Raw genomic sequence first — 21,017 nt, 5'->3', positions numbered from 1 at the left:
CAACGCAAGAGCCAACTTTCTCTTTCTCGACATTTTTTGCATCACACAGCACTAGGCTACTGTTGCAGCTCTTGTTATAGCAGCCCGGTCTCACCCCAAAACGTCATATACTGACGCGTCTTGACCATGCGTCAACATACGACGAAAAGGGTACCCCTTTAACGTCAATATGAGACGCAGACAGAAGCGCACCAGCAGCGCCTCCTAGCGGTACCCTAACGCATACCTAAACCTACCCATAACCCGAATCGTCACATATGGACGTTATGGGGGTACCCTTTTCGTCGTATGTTGACGCGTCAGTATATGCGCCAGCCACAAAAGACGCGCTCGGCTGCTATTTGTAACCGAACGCTGCCAGTGTTTTTTTTTGCTAAAAAAACGCCGTTGTCAACTTTTTCTTGTCAAAAAAGACGCTAAGTGTGAACATAGCCTTAAGGTGCATAAACAGCCTGAACACAGATGACGTGGCATAGGTCTGGTCCAGGTGTTTTGAGTGCAGGTGACCTGTGTGTAGAGCAGTTGAGGAGAGACCGAGGTCATGCTGACATAGACAAGAGGAGACATGAGTGAAAGCCGGCCATCTGTCTACCTATAACAATCATTTAGAGCCTTCAGCTCTCAGCTGAATATCTGCTGGCCGCTTCTCTCTGAGCTCCTTGTCTAATAGCTTTAATGTAAGTTAGCACTGAGCTTGTGCGATTTAAAGCTTCACTTTTTGTAGAGCTGCCTGTAAATCTCAATTTGGATTTTCCTTGTTTGTATTGTATTAGGTATTTGTATTCTTTTTAGAGGTGTTTGTTCAAAGGTTTCATCAATTGCTATCATTGGCTCAGCAGTTTGTACGGCCATCTGCATTAGGCCAAGGCTAAATGTACATATGCTGTGTGCCTGTTGGCACAGCTTATGCTTGTTTCAGTAAATATGTCCAGTAAAAATGTTTTGTTCATCACTGTTTTTCCCCCCAGTGCCCTGACGCTGATACTTTTTCCATTGTTGCTGCTCTTATGCAAATTGTTATCTTTCCAATTAGCCTTTTTGTAAAATCATAACCAATACTCTGCTTGCTCTGTTAATGATGATGCCACATGTTAATGTATTCATTTATTAAACTATAATTTCAGCTCTATTCCACCAAGTTTATTGAAAAATAACAGGAAATAATTTAATAATAGTTTAAAATCACTTTCAGAAAGTGCTAATGCTTTTAGTTTGTTTAAAAGCGCTGTGCTTGAATTGACTTTTTTTTTTAACTATTTGTTTTTCTCTCCACTACATCATGGCAGAAGGATAAGAAATTGAGGGTTGTGATTAGAGAAGTTGAATGAAGGTCCATAATTTGTCTACAAGGCCTGAACTCTGACCTCAGGTGAGAAATGTCAGCATTGTTCAAACCAGCATTGCATTATGGGTAACAGTTTAGAATTAACTCTCCATGTAAACCCCATAACATAGATGAGATGATGTATTTAAAGTTAATTTCAAGTCTAGAAACCTGGTGTTTCTGTTTGTGTGTATGTGTGCATTAACTTGACTATAGTTTGAGTACAAAATTGTCTTAAGTGAGCTAAATCTTTCAGAAATCTTCCCGTGTTGCAAACCCATGTAATGAAGTCACTGGAGAGCATGTGTGTTTGTGTGTGTGTGTGTGTGTGCTCAGAGGTCCTAGAAGACACACAAGATTTTGCAAGCTTTGGCAACACCTGTCCAACTGGCTCACAAGTTCTGCGCTCTCTCCACAGCTTCTGTCTGTGGGGTACAGGGGCGCCCCGGCCTGCCCAAGCCCTGCAGGGTTAACACTGTCTGGGCTTGTCATGCTAAAACAGCTCTGTGCGTGCACACCATTACAGCTTTAGGCCCTACCATCCGTTTAGAGCCAATGCAGACTCAAGACTCTTTCTCTCACACACACACACACACACACACACACACACACACACACACACACACACACACACACACACACACACACACACACACACACACACACACACACACACACACACACACACACACACACACACAAGCATACCTGTACACATAAACTAAGAGACATGCAAGCGAATGTGGGATGAGCCCTATGATTATTGATGTTGCCTCCGGACATTCCAAGGTGGGATGTTAATACGGCCCTTTATTAAACACACAGTACCTTCAATCACACTTGGTCATCCAGTTGTCCAACTGCCAGCACTAATAGTTACAAACAGCTCTAGGGCAGCTCTAATTAAATTTGTGATGCTGTTTGTAAATTGTCAGCATCTGCTAAAACATGCTGTATAAATTGGTCTGTTCACGTTTTCGATTGAGTCAGTTTTCTGAAATGCATATAGTCTGTGTAGAAATTTGTTATCTGACAATAAAACCCTCATTTAACTTTAACGCTTCAGAAACTTCAGAGAACGCATAGGCTACTCCTTATATTTTTGAGAATGACCAGCTTATATTAGACTAAATTGAAATCACTTTGCACAAAAGTTTACTCTAAATCAGTACTTAAAACACTAAACTTTACATTTTGCAACCAAAATCTTTCAAGGAACAGATTTCTGGCATATTTAGTTTTTATTTGAAAATTCTTGCTGGACTAAGCTGATCTTTTCAGCAAGGTATACACTAAATCCTGTCATTATGGCTCTTGATGTGGCCAATCTTATGTTTTATTAGCTTTCATACACTGATGTAAATTACCCTGAGTGAGTGTGAAAGGTAGGAGTGTGCCAGCAGATTTATAGTTAAGTCATTTTACTAACAGAGCTTTGAAATATGTTTAGACAGTTGAGGGAAGGACCGTTAGCTCCTCTTATTCCCAGCTCCCTTTATATCAGTTTTTTTTTTCACCTCACTTTTTTCCGTCACTTTTTTTTTTTAAACAAACAAGTGCACGGATAAAAAGCTTCCAGGAATCCTGGCAGACAGGAGTGCTTTACAGTAATCTAACCTGAGAAAGATGAAAGCCTGCAGGGAAGTGCAGATCTCTCTCTCTCTCTCTCTCTCTCTCTCTCGCTCCCACTGTATGGTGGGAATGTTTTTTTATGCCGGTATTTTACATTAAAACGCACACACACACACACACACACACACACACAATTGTGGTTGATGTGATTCAAGTAATTTATTTATTTAGTTAGTAAAGTTTTTTTGTTTTGTTTTGTTATTGTTTATATTGTTATTTGAATGGTTATTTTATTTGTGCATTAATTTTTTAAGATTTTAAGTATATCCTGACCATAAATGTAAATTTAGGTAGGGCAGATTCTGGGTCTTAGCGCTAGCTTATGATAAACATTTTGTAAGCTTTATATTCTAATCGCTGGACACGCACACAACACTTTTGGCAGAGGTTGCGTTATTCAGCCTGAGAGTGGCGTGCTAATGTTGATTGACAGGCTTCAAGTTCACACGGCATATGCATAGAATTGTAGTATTGTAGTATTTATTGCCTCCCAATGTTGTTTTAAAATATTATAAGTTGTGCAGGAGTTCCAGTGAGGAAAAGAAAGTCATGTCTGTTCTCAAACAAAACAAGCACAACAGAACTATAAAAGACTATTCACATGAGGACATTTAAACGAAAGGATTTAAATGTTCATTGATTTTATGCACTACTCCACATAGGAATAACAGACATGCCAACTAGTTACTGATTATTACAGACTAATATACACATAGCTAAAGCAGATTGAAGTCATCTTGCTCTGGAGCGAGGTTTACATAAGGTAACGTGAAAATAAGCAGAGCAGCCTTAAATCTGACCCAATTGCTCTCAATTATAGCACGCTGAAGTTCCATTTTTCACCACAGATTTACATTGTAAAACTGTGGGGCGCTGTAGAGCTGGGCAGGGCTCAGGCACCCGCTGCCCCGCTTGGTATCATTCAACATGCCTGCCGAAGCCATACGTTACATTTGAATATATCCTGCTCACTTTCTGACTTAAAATCAGAATAATATTTGTTGCAGAATGCTGAACACATTTACAATTTGTTATTGATTCAGTTTATGATTTGGATGATTATTTTATTACCTGCCCTTACAGATGAGCTGTGGCTGAGTAAATATACTGTTATAAAGATATTAAGCAAAACAACTTTCTGGATAGATTGATTGAGAAAAAGAAAAGAAACGAGAGGAAGGACAGGAAATGGACTCCCGACAGTTCCTGTTCCCTTTTCTAATTGAAACCGCATGAAAGGATTTCATATGGCTGTTGACAGGCACAATCTCTGATCCTCTTTAGACTTCTGTCTCTGTGGGGAACAACCCATACCCATCTCTCCCGAATTAAAGCTTTACGCTTATAAGAGCTGTCTTTCAGATTATATAAACACACACACGCACCTTTCTCTCTCCGTATTTATTGCGGCATAGTTTGCCTTGTCACTCAGACTTGCTGTACAAAGACAACGCCTGCCAGGTCTCGCTCTTTGCTCTTTGATATGTCACCATGCAGAAAATGATGAGGGAACGCACATATGCTCACAGATAAACTCACTTACCCACCTACTGTCACTGTCACAACTTGAAAAACCGTTGTTTTATCATCCTGGCTGCATTAACCTCTGAGTCACAAACATGAACAGAAATCAGAAAGCATATTCTCTATAGCTTCTGTTAGTTTCATATACATGCTAGTGTTTAGTGGCTTGTTGTGGTGTTGTGGTTTACGTTCTGTGTGTGATTGAGAGAGAGAGAGAGAGAGAGAGATCTCTCCCCAGGCTCATGGAGAGTGCAGATAGCTAGTGACAGAGCACTGCTGTTAAGTGCCAACACTTCTCTCAGGCAACTGAGAATCCGTGTTTCAGAGCTAACAAGGCGTAATACAACCTTCACACCTACAGACAGAGAGAAAGAGGGATGGCCTCACACCTCTCAGTGGATTTGGATGTCCGGGAGTTGATGCAGTTAATAACGGCAACGTACAGTATAGCCTAAGCTATAGCAGAGCTTCAGTGGCTGCCATAGACAAAGCGATCACATGACTGTCGAAGCAGCCATCTAAGGCTTTGTAAAATATATGGTCAAAATTAGCTTTAGGTAAATAAATGTGCAATGAATGCTTTCATGTTCACTTTGTAGCAAATGTTGTACTTTACCTGGAAGCTCGGATGGATGAATGGATGGAAACATGTTGACATATATTTTATATCTCCTTTTTTTTTTACTCATTTTTTTCTGTTTTAGAATAAACCTCACTACGTTTTATTAGATTTACTGATATAAAAAAGTATTGCAAAGCAGACCTTCACATTTGCATCAATATATTGAAAGAGCAAACTCCACCCCTGCCGCTTATTTTGCAGCATTTTGTAAGATCTGGTTCATTTTGAAAAATTAGGCTATTCAATTTCATACGGATCACTTGTTCATTTACTTTTAAAATAAATCTTAAGACATCTGAATTTTTGTGGCAAGATAATATGCCTTAACTAATGAGTGTTAATCATTATATAATAATGTTAATGTGATAAATTTGTAATTTAAGCTTTTAATTTTATTAAGTGTTAGCTTTTAATTTAGAGTTTTTAAGGCGATGGATTGTTGATGTGAGTTGAATATTGTTTAAAGAAACAAGTTGTCTTTTTGTCATCTACTGTATTATTTACCTGAGATCTCTCTCACAAACGACATGCGTGAAATATGAATTATGGTAATTTGATTTATTGCATACCTGTTGGAATGTTATATTGCTCACCAAATAAAGATTGTTTCACACAGGATGTGTTCTTGTATCCATCTGAAGTTTTTTTTCTTTGTAAACACTCTAGAAGAACATCTTTGACCAGTGTGGTGTGTCACTTTTTTTAGACACCATCTGAAGTTAAAAGACGTTCATGTTTAAAAAATATGCAATAAGACATCAGCATTCTGTTTTAATCTGTTGCACTGTCTTGCTGTTTTTAAATGCAAGAACAACTGAGTGAATTGCTTCTAAGAGAGATTTATTCTCTGAGTACCACAGAAAAAATGATTGGATGGTGCGGATCAAACAACCTGCAGTCATTTTAAATAATTCTCATTTTATTACACCAATTACACACTGATCCAGAATCAATTCACCTCACTTTCTCTATGTGTAGTGTGTGTGTGTGTGTGTGTGTGTGTGTGTGTGTTTTAGCAAGACAGAAATGAGAGAGAGGCAGACTTCAGGGCTTTAGGGATGGCTCAGTGGTAACTGGATCAGCGATCGGGTTCTGGTCTGGTGACTGTTTCTCGTCTGGCCTCGGCTCTTCATGCATTATTCACACCTTTAAGGACTGTTTTCACTCATCCCTCTTTTATCCTCCCTTTCACCCCTCTCTCTGCTCCCTGAAAGGATAAAGAGTGCTGTCACACTCCTGACTTCGTCTGACATTTTCTATTTCAAAATCTGTTTCATCCTTACTGATAAGTGGATATTTTATATCCAATGCAGTTTAAAAACACATCTTTTGATTCAGTTAACCAAAAAAAATTTTCTTTGGAAATGGAAATGGAAATATTTTTGTAGATTTACATTATTGTATCAGTAAATAATGACTGGAAGGTTTTTTTTATTATAATTTTTTTAGGAACAAGTCATTAAATCATTCACTGAACCGATTCTCTCAAAAACAGTTGTTGTTCAGAGACACAAGTCTTATTCTGGATTATTATTGCTATTTATAGATCTACTATTACTCGTGACCACAAGAAAAAGTAAACGGGAATGATTTGATCTCTTAAAAGATCCATTCATGAACATTGATTCACTTCAATGTAATTTCATTTCCTGTCCAACTTTTGGGTGAAACCTTTGTGAACATGCAAATTTTTAGCTTGTAGTCTAGATCCTGATGTATTAGACAAGTCTGAACATTTACTTTTTTGATCATGCCATACTGAAGCGATGCTATTATTGGTCCTTGCCTTTATCATATTTTCACATGAAGACACACACACTCTTTACCTGTTGCGTCTCTCTGCTCTTCTGTCCCATTGGCTTGTTGGCTGCTGTAAACGGAGTGGCATTGTCTGTTTCAGGTCTGCCATTGTAAAGCTAATTGTGGGGTGTGCGTGCGAGAGTGGAATCAGACCTGTTGTTTTAGCTGTCAGAGCGTCTATCATTTGCTGAAGTGCCGCATGAAGCTCAGATAGGGGGAAGTGTCAGGTGTGTGTATGTGGTACGACAGGGAGACTGACATACTCTGCAGGAGTCTATCAGCATTGCTATTTCAGTTAATCAGCCCACAAGTATCAACTGTGTGTGAATGCATCCTTGAATCATTCCTGAGCTTTTCAAAACAGTTCAGAATACCCATGCGAGTATATTATTTCACTTCAAATGGCAATTGTAACTTCCATAAATAGAAAGCACAACTTTGTAGCAAGTAAAAGATATACCCTCAAGCTTGTTTCCTGAATTATGTCTGTAAATGAAGTACTTATTACTTTTGGAAGGACAGAAATGCTGATTATAATCAAGTCTATATATCAGGCAGTGAAAGTTATTACATTTTGTAGAAAGTTTTTTTTAATGGATGGATCATTTCAGATCAAGGACAACTATTAAGAAAGTAATTATGATTTAATGTGCTCTTACTGAGAGATTTGAATGCTGTTTATCTGCTGAGTAGTAGCAATCCGAACAGCCCCAAACCCCTAGCAGCTCAAACAATGGCCTCTTTTTACCGATAAAGACCATAGATCCCTGAGAAAGAAATGTCTCTATGTAACTCTATCAGCATCTGGTCTACCACAGCCTCAGCCTGCCAGACACTACAGACTGGGAGAAAGGGAATTATTGTTACAGGATAGCATTGTTTGTCACTCTATCGTTTGGGTGCATTTCAGATCGCATTTTGTGAGCTTTTGCTCATGCAAGTCACCTGTTTTGACAAAGTGTGCTCACACATAACATTCAAAAGTGCAGTAATGTTCAATAGGTCAGGAATATATATTATTTAATTATTTCAAAAATGTATCCTTTTAGTCAGCAATAACACATTAAATTGATCAGTGACGAGGAAGACATTTGTAATGTTAAAAAAGATTACATAATAATAATAATGTAACCTCTCTCCCTTCTCCTCTCTCCCTCATTGTCTCTTTCTGTTTTAATGTGCTGCATCTTTAAGGTTCATTATATGTGGAACATAAAAACCATTTGTGCAACATAAACATAATGTTGGCTAATTCACCATATGCAGCCATTATCATGCTCCGTTCACACTGACAGCGATGGGAAGGTGTGCAGAGACATTTCTAATAAAATATCTTAAGGTGATGGATCACATGAGCCACCTTTGGAAGTTACTGCTTCTAGGCATGTGCCGGTATCAAATTTTCATGCTGCGATTAATTGATTGAGCTTTTATCACGGTATACGGTATTATCACGGTATTTTAATTTCTCGAGGGGGGGGGGGGGGATGGGGGGGGGGGGGGGTTGGGGGGGGTGGAGGGGGGGTGTATGGGGGATGGGGGGGGGGTGTATGTAGAAAAAACAACAACTTGCATCACAATAGGTGTAATTGTGATTGTCAAAACATTTGGTAACTAAACAGAATTTTACACAATTTTCACGATTTCAATTCAATTCTTGGGATTTGATTTCAATCTTGATTCAATATTGACTCTTTGGATAAATATTAGGTAGGCTACAGTAGATAGCGTACATGTAAATTTTTCTCAAGAAAAAATACATACAGAGAGCCCTGTCAGCTGGTATTATTAAAGGTTAAAAATTAACAAATTAAGTTAAATATAATTTGGTTTTCATTATAATAACAATTATGACACAAGTAAAAATGTAATACAAATGTAATATAGTGCACATATTTAGCAAAATACTCCTCTCTGACTATAGCTATTTTTTCTAGTCAACTAACGTGTTGGTCATTAAATGGCTTTCCTGAGGTAAATGTAACGTTCTGTGACATAATTGTTCACCTGCAGTTTTATTGTTTTTTCCGTGGTTGAAAAACACTTATTGATCGATATTATTTATGAGGCATAAATAAATACCTTTCGGTAAGTTGTAGGCTACTGTATCTTTAAATAAAAAGTAACAGATGATCGGTTTACTTGAACTGAGGCGCTACAGCGATCGGTCACGTCACATTTACAAGCGCCAAAACGGTATTTATTGTCTGAATTTCATAATAAAATGGACAGAACCTGAGAGCTGAGAATTTTTTTCATATCAAAAGTAACCTGCTCTGTCTGTCGGTGTCAGTGTCCTCTTTGCTCCGCGAGATTTTTCTCTGCGTGAGAAACTGGATGTGTGGCGCGAGAGCGTGTGAAAAGTGTAAATTGCGTGAGTCTCACACTGAATGCATAGAGTTGGCAGCCCTGCTTTTAGAAGGGGGATAAATCGTCGGCAGCGTTCCTCCTTCCGTCATGCTTCTTCTCCATGTGAGGATTCATTACATTATGCACGCACACAGTGCTTACATGTGGGGATTGTTACATCAGAGTGCGCACGTGTTTCGCGCAGCATATACGCAGTGTTTGTTTAAGCGGTTGATGAAAAATAAGTTAATGCGGGTTCTGTAAATATAAATTCTGATCTATTATTTTTCACGGTATTTTGAAGAGCCCACGATAACAATATCGTGCATATTCATTACCGCGATTTATCGCATTACCGAATACCGGCACATGTCTAACTGCATCATGTGGCAGCTCATTTGCTTAAGGTTAAACATTTCTAAGCTTTGTCAAGTCACTGGACATACCCACATCACATTGCCACGGGTCGCTGTCAGTTTGAATAGCCTTGACCCATACCACTCATGGACACCTATGTTTCCCAGAGTGTGTGTGTTTGTGGCCACTGGGCATATGTGTGTGAATAAGATAAAATGGAAAGAGTACAGAAATAATTTATTTCCCAGCTGGAAAAATGGGGCTGATGGAAAATAGGTTTGTCTCCTTTCTGCAGGTATTTGTTTCAGATAAATTACTTCATTTAAAAATTCCAGCAACGCCCCGTCTGTTTCTCCACCCTGCAGTGACTATAATGAGGAGCTGGAGTGAGAGAAAGAGCTGTATTAAATAATGAATGGCGGTATTGACGGCTGAAAATAATACACGGTGAAAGTGGTAATAGTGGAGGGTTTTTAAAAGATGTATGCAGAATAAAAAACTGAGTTTTCCTTGTTAGGGACTGCCACGTTTTTCCACTTAACCATACGGATTAATGCATCAACATGAAATGACATTCACAAATCATTTCAATTCTACAATTTGACGCTTTTCCGTTTGAAATAGTGAACAAGAAAATGTCGGAGCGATTGATTTTATCCATTAGGAATTGATTGAATTGTGAAAAGTGTGTTAAATATCTTATAAAGCTAGGGGTGTGCGATATGACGATTTTTGATCGTGGACGATTAAAATGTCTCCACGATCTGCTTTTGAAGAAATATCGTAGTATCGCGCATTCTCAGTTGCTGTTCTGGCGCCTCTGTCCCAACATACTGAACAACGCGACGTATATTCAGATCAAATTTTAACGCAGCGGAACGGGACACTACAGTTCACAAAAGTTCATAATTTGCATGTGCTTTAATGCCTTGTAGGTTAAACATTTAATTCGCGTGCTGATGCGCTGTTCTAACGTGTGCGTTTCTCAGCGCGTAGCACTACATGCGAAGCTCACATGCACTAAAAGCCTGTCTACCAGCGCCTGGATACTGGACTAAGGTTTACATAAACAAAGTCGGTGATGTCTAAAGTGAAAGCAAACTTGAGAAAATTGAGAGACAATCTGCTTGTCAAATGCGTGTATAAAAGACGCGTCGAGTGCAGCTCTTAAAGAGACAGTAGTAATAGTAAACACGCTGCCGTTTGTCCTTAAAGGGATAGTTCACCCAAAAATTTAAATGATCTCATTATTTACGCACTATAATGTTGTTCCAAGCCTGTATTAATTTCCTTCTAATATTTTCTACTATTTTTCTAATATTAATATTTTGAAGAATGTGGCTATACAAACAGTAGCTGGTCCCCATTGACTTCCATAGGAGAAACATATACTATGGAAGTCACATTCTTCCAAATAACTTTTATTTTCAACAGAAGAAAGAAACTTATTCGAGTTTAAAACAACTTGAGAGAGTAAATTATGACAATTTGAATTTTTAGGAGAACTATCCCTTTAATGTTAATAAAACAACAAAATGCAAAGAGAAAATCACTCACTGCTCTTGACTGATAACTTTAAGCTTTAAAAGTATCAATTTATAATTTATACAGTGAAGTCTATGTTTTGTTTTATTTTCATATTTGTTCATTTAATTACTTTCTTCAATGCTACTGTTAAATACACCTGTAGCTGAAAACAAAGCACTGTTTATTTAATTTGTATATTAAGTTGTGTATATGTAATGTGTATCTTTGATCTTAATATTTAATAACAAAGAAAATAATGACAAATATTTTTTATCTTCGCCCCGTCTGCCATTCTTTTTTATTTTATATTTTGTTACCTAAGGCTTTGTTTTTAAAATATGGACATTAGTTTGGCTGTAATGCTCAGTCACAAAATAGTAAAACCAACATAAAAAAGAATCGTGATAAAATCGTTAATCGTGATTTTCCTGAAAAAAATCGTGATATGATATTTTTACCATATCGCCCACCCCTATATAAAGCTATTCCCTTTAAAAAACTAGTAAAATACACCTGTTGATCGAAACTTGAAGGGAAAGTTCACCCAAAAATGATAATTCTGTAATTTACTCATCCTTACCTTCCAAAGCTGTATGACTTACTTTCTACAGTGTAACACAAAAGAAATGTCACTGTTTTTTGGTCCATATAATGGAATTCAGTGAATTTAATTTTATGGACAAAAAACATTCTTTATAATATCTTTTGTGTTCCACAAGAGAAAGTCTGTTTGAACGACAGCTTAGTACGAGATGAAGGTGATTAAATGATGACAGTCTTTGCATGTAATATTTCTGTAAGTGGCCTTGATGATATCAACTAAAAACACATAGTGCATTTTGGCCATTGCAATGTAAACAAAGGATTACTGAAAAAACAGTGTGTGTGTGTGTGCTGTTTTTCTCTTTGATGGATGTGGATAAGTCTGAGAGCTTGTGCTGGTCAAGCATCAGCCCAGAGCCCTCGCAGCCCGTGACTGAAGAGCCACAGTGAGATGTCTGCCTCTCAAAATAAGGGTGAAGGGGGGAAAAAAAATATCCAGTGCTACTCAGAGCAGCCAACAGGCCATGAGGCCTCCTTTCAGACTGAATACACTGAGAGAATAAAGCCTCTCTGATATAAGAGAGAGACCCGAAAGAGGGATAGAGTAGAAAATGGAGAAGAAACAGCATGTGGCCCAGAGGTCACATCTAACCTCAGATTAAACCAGGAACACCCAGTGGGAGAGGATGAGAGAGATGAGTATGGAGAGACAGGCAGAGGAATACTGTGGAAATTGATGCATGAGGTGGGTTTTCAGGGGCTGATGGGAATGAGTGAAGAGATGGCGAAATCATGAGTGACGTGAGGCGAGAGAGAGATGGAAATGGAAGCGAGAGAGCTGAAGAAGAGTGGGTGAGAGGAGGAAGCATGGGTGATAAAAGTAGAGAGGAAGAGGGGAAAGATAGACGGATGAAAGGTCAGACTCGTAGACACCCTGGAGAGAGAGTGAGAGGGGAGTCCTGTCTGTCACACAGGAGGAGAGCGGGGCCGTCCTGCAGACACCCGTCCCCTTTACTTGACTCCACACATAGACACGGCCAAAATAACCTCCGCTCTGCAGGGGAGTATTTGGGCTTAAAATACTAATCCCACAATATTGAAATGAAAACTCTTTTTTGTTTGTTTCTTACCATATGTGGCCACAATGTATAAATGGATCAATGACACACTGTTTGTGTGTCAATAATAAATAAAGGGATAAATATTTTTTAAATGTACTTTAAAACGCGTGCCATGTCTTGGGACGTAATTGCGTAAAAAAGTAATAACAGATATTGTTTATATTATAAATTCTTGTCTTGTTTTCATTGGTTCGGTTTCTTTTCATGAGTCATGTTCTCATTGGTTTATTGTCTTGTTATCAGTTCTGTCTTTTCATTGGTTCACGTTCTTTAGTTCTAACTTGTTATTGTCTTGTGTTTCCCCTTGTCCATATATTTAAGCCCTCATGTTTGCCATGTTTCCTGTCAAGTATTGTTTGCCTATTCTGCTGTTGTTAAGTCAAGTCAAGTCCACGTTTATGTTCTTTTTTTAAACAAATAATAGATATGGAAAGATAGGGAATAAAAATTGGAAATAGAATGGAATAGAATAGAAAAAGGTTCTACAATTAAGCAAAACAAAAATTCAGTCAAGTGTCAAAACTTTTGCTGGTAGTCGATACATGCAAAATCACAGTTTGGATCTCCAATTTTAGGCCCCCGTTTTTGTATGCGCAGTAGCTTCTCCTCCAGTAGTTCTGTGGAAAGACTGCAGAGACGAGAAATATGATGGACACGCTCGCAACATTTCCCCACCAGACTCCCGTGGGTAATATCTCCCTCTCTCTCTCTTTCTTTCCCATTGCGATGGGTTTTTAACAGTTAGAGCAGTGTGATCCCAGCTCTCCTCTCTGCGGGACTGCAGGGTAAAAGAGGTGACAGAGAAACTTTCGGCCTGCTAATATCACTTCCATCCTCCCTGCAGCCAGTGCAAGCCCTGCATATAAAACACACCTTCCTCAAGCAGAACGGGGACATTTTTACATTTCCAACATCGCTAAAAGCTAAAAGATTCGAAGTTCACGCAAACCGAATGAGAGTTCAACACAATTACATAAAGGTTAACTACATTATGAGCAGGGAAACAATGGCTTAAATTGTGTCCTTAAATTGTGTATCCATGTCCTACAGTGTGTTATGGAGCGTTAAATGAGGAAATGAATGTTAAAGTTTTAAGCCAATTTAAGATCAGACTATGTTGGTCTTGAGCTGGTGTGTTTAAAAGCTTTAAGCTTATTTGGAGGCCTGTTGTTGAAGAGTAAAGTTAATTTGGCTGGCGATGACATTGCCGCAATCAGTGTGTCAGAGCAGGTTTGTGCCGCACTGTTAGAGCCCTAGTAATTAAAATCCTGCCGCGGTACCGATCCGCTGATTGCAAAGAAGAAACCGGAGGGACAAACGGATCAGGAAATCTGATTAGGTCTCTCCTCCGCAGGGTTCTGCCTGTGAGCTCCCTGAGACACCGGGGCCTGGCTTTGTACACGCATGCACGCACACGTGTTTTGCGGATCAGAGCTTTTCAACAACCTCAATCTCATAACCCGGCAACCAAAACAAAGCCTTTCTCTCTTGTGAACATGCCGTCTTGCTGGGCACAACGTGTTTAGAGCGGAACAGGTCCATGTCTCGTTCACTCGTTAGTGGCAGAAATGCCATATCAGAAGGACCAGTTTCCTGGCTGCGGCGCTGTACCTGATGATGAAGCCGTCTGATGGTTTGATGTGTTCTTTTGCTAACAGAATCCATTCAGTCTTTGCACTTGTGCTTGTAGAAGATGCGATTGTTTGGCACTGGCACTTTTATTTGCATGCTCAATCTATGTGTTTTAAGCATCCAGTGCAGTAAAGGAATTATGCAAAAAGGCCCTCAAAATTAGTTTTCAGCTGGCAATAGTGCCCTATGCACTGAAATGGAAAAACTCTGAACCGTAAACTTAAGTTTTGTGCAGCTGTAGAGGGATTTATGTTGTTTGATTTTTATGCTCTATACTGTAGAAGCAGCTTAATCAAGGTGACGATAAAATGCTGTGGAAATTAAATTATATAAAAGCTATACCACACTTAGAAACCATTTTAGAAAGCATTTTTTTTTTTTTTGAGAATGTGTTTATATAAGTGTGTATGTGTATTATGATTAAAAATCATATATAATTTTATATATACACATTCTTCAACTTCAAGTTGTACAGCATTTCATGTTTTTATACACTGCCCAGCAAAAAAAAAAAATAGGAAAATGCTTAAGAGTCTATGATTGGATCATTATTGTAGTAATTATTTTCCTAGCATGTTACTGTATATGTTTGGCAACAGTTCTTTTAAACCTAACCGATGCAGTGTGTAGCTTTTCATTTCTTGACCATGTAGGGACATTTATTTCCATCAAGAGGTGCATACATTTTTGGTCAAGATCTTGTATTGAAAATGCAAGAGTCAAGCACTCTGTTAAGTCTACTCCAGCACATCCCAAAGACTTTCAATGAGTTTCAATGAACACATATATTTTCCCTCATATGTGAGCTAAATTAATAAATGTAAATGCAAGAAATGTTTATGTTTAATAACAGGCACAAGTGAATTTGGCCCTAAATTTGTTTTCTGCAGTCTAGAGACCCTGACCACAAAAGTCTTTATTCCCCACTGAAATCATCTCATTTCTTTATTGCCTAATACTTAGTGATAACCATGACACCAGACAATGGTTTTTCAGGACATGATCATCTTTAATTCCCCAGCTTAGCGTCAGCCCATTCAAGTTCATTTTGCAAACCCAGTCGCCTTCAGCTAAGTATTGATGTTGCAAAATGGGAATTTGCAGTTTTCTTTCAGCATTGATTGACATTAAGAGACTTCCCAGTCCACCCACTCTCGCTGTTTACTACAGCACACTCCGACTCAGCCAATGGAGGCGTCGAAAACAAAGCAAACCTTTCGTTCCACTTTCCTTGTCTATAGCAGGCTGGAACACGTCAAGATCTCCCAGTGCGTTAAGAGTGCTGATGTGCAGGTTCTATCTCAAACTCTCTCAGGGGATTTGACTCAGAAAACAATCTCAACGTCTTGACACAGAGTCACTCACGGTAGCGAGGCCGATCTGCTTACAGATGTCGACACGTGCAGCTCTATTTTTGTTATAGTTGGGGTTTGAATGTCATAGATCAATATCTGTGCATCAGAGTGGCTCTTGCTTCTAAAGGAACTCTCGAGGGAGCGTCAGCACACACTGCCTTAATCGTAGTGGCCTTCACCCAAACACTGCCTGGTGTCTGGTGTCCCACGAGTTTGTACTGTCAGCTCTGTTGAAGTTATTTGTAGTTTTCTTTTGTCACAGCACTTCAGTGACTCAGTGCCTCTTCTCAGCTTTGTTCTATATCAGTGTAGGCTCGTTCTGAGCCGTAATGTAATGGGCAACCAGAAGCATCCCGTGTTCCATGGCGAACAGACTTCTGCTCTCTGTGTGAGTGGTGTATTTGTGGCACCGCTGTTGCCCTCACAAATGGAGTGTGGGCTATCTCACACTCATTTTAAAGGAAACAGAAGGAACACCTCCCAAGTGACTGCAGCTTGTGGAAGAAAAGCTCACTGAAAGATCACAAGACTTGCTATTGCCAAGGTTAAATTTAGGGTTTGTAAAGAGTTCTATCGCTTTTTTTCCTCTGCAAAATGCTTAAGTTAACAGCAAGCTTTTGCAAGGGCTGCCGTGTGCCTGCCGGTGCAAAAGTAAAGCGTTCTCCTGAGATGGGGCTTACATACTTATGCAGATTTTTCTGAAGTCAATGGAAAATGCTAGATAGAGAATAAAAATCTGAGTTTGAAAGGGCAGCCATCACTAGTCGGATAGCACAGGAGTGCCGATTGAAAGGAGTTTGATTGAGTGGGGATTGCATGATGTGTTTATACTTTGCATTGAAATGTACCACAATGGAAAATATTTCCATTCAAATCAATAAATAAATGCTCCTGAATTTTTGTAGGCAGGCAGTTATATAAAAATTACATTTATTTACATACTATATATATATATATATATATATATATATATATATATGTGTGTGTGTGTGTGTGTGTGTGTGTGTATGTGTGTGTATGTGTGTGTGTGTGTATATATATATATATATAATATGTGTGTGTATATATATATATAATATGTGTGTGTGTGTGTGTGTGTGTGTGTGTATATATATATATATATATATATATATATATATATATATATATCAATAATATGTGTGTGTGTGTATATATATATATATATATATATATATATATATATATATATATATATAAAATGTGTGTGTGTGTGTGTGTGTATTAGTGATGCTCCGATTGATCGGCCGCCGATCATGATCGGCCGATATTGGCAAAAAATAGCTTGATCGGCAACCCCCAAAAGCGCCGATCAAAAAAGCCGATCACGTGACGTAAATAACTCGCGCAACTTTTCCGCATGCGCGGCAACACAACAGCAGAGCAGAGCTTGCTTAACAGTGGCAAAATGAGTTCTCCTATGACGTCAATTCAATGGCAATTATAAACGAGCGCACAACTGATGCTGGCGCGCGCGGTAAATGACATTCGCGAGAGGATAACAGATCTACGCGCGAGGAAACGGGAACTCGCGAGCTCATTCAAACCCTGCGCGGGCGCATGACATCTCTGCCCTCGCGCGCACGCATGATCATTCCCCACACTCTCGCGCTTGATCTCCTCTCGCCTGCTGATTTTGCTCGCTCGAACACTTTTATTTTTGGCAGTCGAGGGGCGGGACTTACTGTTTTAATAACCTCAAATGTCATTGTCATTATTTTATTTTTTGGATCTGATGTAGCCTAGTTAGTTCCTCAACTACATCCATTGTAGTCTGCCTGACCCCTCTTTGTTTTGAAAAATTATACTGTGCCTTATTTGGAAAAGGTGGCCTACAGTAGCCTTATGTTATCTTGTTTTCTAACTACAATTAAATAAATATTGGTGGTTCTTCAAGATTTTCTTGACTCTAGCATATTTCCATTCTGTGATCGGCAGTGATCGGCAAAATCGGCATTTTGGTGATCGGTAATCGGTGATCGGCCCCAAAAATGCTGATCGGAGCATCACTAGTGTGTATGTATGTGTATATATATATATATATATATATATATATATATATATATATATATATATATATATAATGTGTGTGTATATATGTATATATGTATATATGTATATATATATATATATATATATATGTATATATATATATGTGTGTGTGTGTATATTATTTTTTTAAATCAAGTAAGTTTAAAGAAAGCTCTAAGCTAACCTAAAAGGATTCAATAAAATAAAAAGATTTCAAGAAAAATGTTTCACATACATAATGACAAAACCTGCTTGGTAAATATTCTGAGTGGAAAAGTGATAAAGTTCTGTATTCATCATCTACTATAGCTGGAGGGTAAAAAAGTAAGGCTCTTCAGTGAATAAGACACAGTTTTGGGATACCACACCTAATAGTCTCCAACTGTTTTAGTGAATTCATCCCACAGTTTTTGAGAATATAGTCTACTACACCATCAGTCTTAATCTCTAGTCATATCACTGGCCTGATACCAGGGCTTAAGATGAAGTTGTTTTGAACCAGAGGAAATTGCAGTTTCCATGGATGCTGGGTAGAGTCCTGCCCACATTATGAAGCTGCAGAGCTCCTGTGGTTATGGCCTCCTTCATCACCTCTCCTTCTGTTTGCTGTTCGCTTGGCTGATCTTAACTAGCCTGCCATTCTCTACTACACTGCCCTATAACAATCTGATTCTTTAACCTCTGATCTATATCAAGGGTTACAAATGAGCAATGCTGTGATATTGCTTCATCATCCTTTTTCATTCATATATTGAATAAAATTTAAAAAAAAACTATAATACTAAAAGCACTTTTATCATGCATAATCGAGTGACCTTGATGTAAATTCTGAAAAATAGCTGTTAACCATCAATGTTCTTTGTAATTTAACCTTGACCACATTTAATCACTATCATTTATTTTGTAACCCCACATATTGTCTCGCATGACTGGCCACTGTTTTTACAGTCCATGGCCACTAGGGGGATGTTTTGAGACACTGCAGTGGTTAGTGTGTACCTGAGGTCCCACAGAGCACAATGCATGGAGCAGAAACGTGCAGGCTTACTTCTACTCCAAAATTAAAGAGTTATTCTATTTTAAGACAGTCTGCAACGAATTGTAATGGTAATGCATTATAGAAGTTTACGTTTTTTACGTTTTTTTTTTTTTGGTACAAACACACAGAAAGTGTGAAATTGAGGGTAAGATAACAACAACTGTCTAAATGGTGTCAGAGCCATGGCTTTGAACTGGAATTAAATCTAAATGATTGTGTGATTCACTGATTAGTGGTGTAATCCAATCAGGATTTAAAGAATATAATCCACTTTATTGATATTGAAATGAAAGGGAGAAAAGTATATTGTTTTGTTCAAGGCTTAGGAATTAAGCATTTATAATCATAAAATAAAATATTGCTAATACTTTAATAAAAACTGATGTACTTTAGGGCTAATGAACTGCTACTTGAGGGCCTCTAATAGTCCGGTGTCGCTCTGTTGTCTTGTATATTAGCATGTTGATTTAGCTTCTTCTTTTTTCTTTTTTTCTTACTCTATCTGTGATCAAATACTCTCCTATTATTCCTCCGTGCTAACGCTAACAGACATGCTAATAGTCATCCCCTTGGGCTAATTTGTTTATCTACGGTTGTGATAATGGCCATCCCTCCAGTGATCTGATGTCGGACCACTCCATGTATCTCTCTCGGGGCTCGACCGGGGCTTCACAAGCCCTCCTGCAGTTCATTCTTCCACTGTCCACACGCTGCCATCCCAAACACTGCAGCCCTTCCTGGCCGAAACCCAATCCCTGCCAAATTAACCAGCCCTCGATTTGAGAGATTAGATAACCTTCTTGCTGAATAAGGCTTTGCCTCGTGTGAAGGGTTTTTGCTTTCTTTCGCCCCTTTCCCTTCTGTTCTCTTCTTTTGTTGTAGCGCTTTTTTTCTTTTTTGTTTGTGACCCTCAACATACAGTACAAGAAGCCCCAGAGAAAGTGAATGCAAAGCCAAAGGGAACACTTAAACTTTACAGAGACTCAGGGAGGGACTTTTTGAAGTGGTGCCACAAAATTATTTTATACGTCTCTTGTGGTAAAATGATCTTGCGGTCTGATGGGAGTCCAGGCCATAAACGCACAGATAAAGCGGTTTATTCAGATAGGAATGGACATGATACCTCCTAAACTGTTTAGTGTCAAAAAGGGAAGGGAAATGGCTCATTCATTCTTTCATAATGGGTTATCAGGTGTATTGTAATGTGTAATGGCAGGTACAAAGACTTTAGTTCTCACAGGGCCCTTTAGTGACTCTGTTTGGTTGGAAGATGTAGTCTGGAGGGAGGCTAGGGTTATATCTAGACCAGAACAGAGTGTGAGTGTGCACTTTTGCGTCAGCAACAACAGATGTTCAGATATAGTCATGAGACCTCCATCACTGCAGTCCAACTGTGTGAGAATGTTACAGCTCTCTGCTGAACCTGCAATTTATGGCACGTAACGTCGCCTACAGCTGTCTAGCAACTTAACAACTCTTTTCCCTTCCCCTCTGCTTTACTCTGGTTGTGTTCAAAATCACCCCCTACAACCTTATTCACCATTCCTTACATTACTTCACTAATATAGTCCACTTGAAGGAGTGAATGAAAATGTGTGAGTGAGTGCGCCGGAAGGACTGCCTCTTTTAAATAGTTTATGCTTGCTGTTAAATGATCATTTGAAACTTAGCAAACTGGCAGCTCCAGTAGTAATGAAAAGATTGATCTTGAACTCTGTCATGGAAACTGGGATGTATAACCTTAATTAACTATTAAATAATCAATTAAAATGGAATTTATACCTGTATGATTTTATGCTGTAGCCACATTAGACCAGCGGTTTGGAAAGTGGATGGATGGATGAATCAGCTGCGGAAGACATCTTCTGGTCAGACGCGGGAATTAATTCGATGCACGACTCTCACAGTGCATTATGGGTATTTTCTAGCCGTTGAGCGTACATCGGTTGTATACTTGTTATTCCGTTGCATTGTGGGATTTAATGAGTGCACTTGATAACGTCCACTTTGGTTTCGCATTCCACTACAAATAGCTGTCCCCTCAAATAGTGCTGTATTTAAGGGTATGGGTGTGATTTTGAAAACAGCCTCTGTCTCTTTCACATGTTACTAACGTATAAATGGTCGAGTAACACAGTGTCTT

General features: G+C 38.7%; 1 protein-coding gene across 1 annotated transcript in view; it reads left to right on the top strand.

The window, feature by feature from the left end:
- The window catches only part of plxna4 (plexin A4), a 216,330-nt gene that overhangs the window by 104,478 nt on the left and 90,835 nt on the right, over positions 1-21,017 (top strand). The gene's annotated exons all lie outside the window — the stretch shown is intronic.

Source organism: Leuciscus leuciscus (assembly GCF_965113295.1).
Source record: "Leuciscus leuciscus genome assembly, chromosome: 4".
NCBI classification, from domain to species: Eukaryota; Metazoa; Chordata; class Actinopteri; order Cypriniformes; family Leuciscidae; genus Leuciscus; species Leuciscus leuciscus.
The sequence above is the reverse complement of the archived record's forward strand: the minus strand, read 5'-3'. Positions and strand labels throughout refer to the sequence as shown.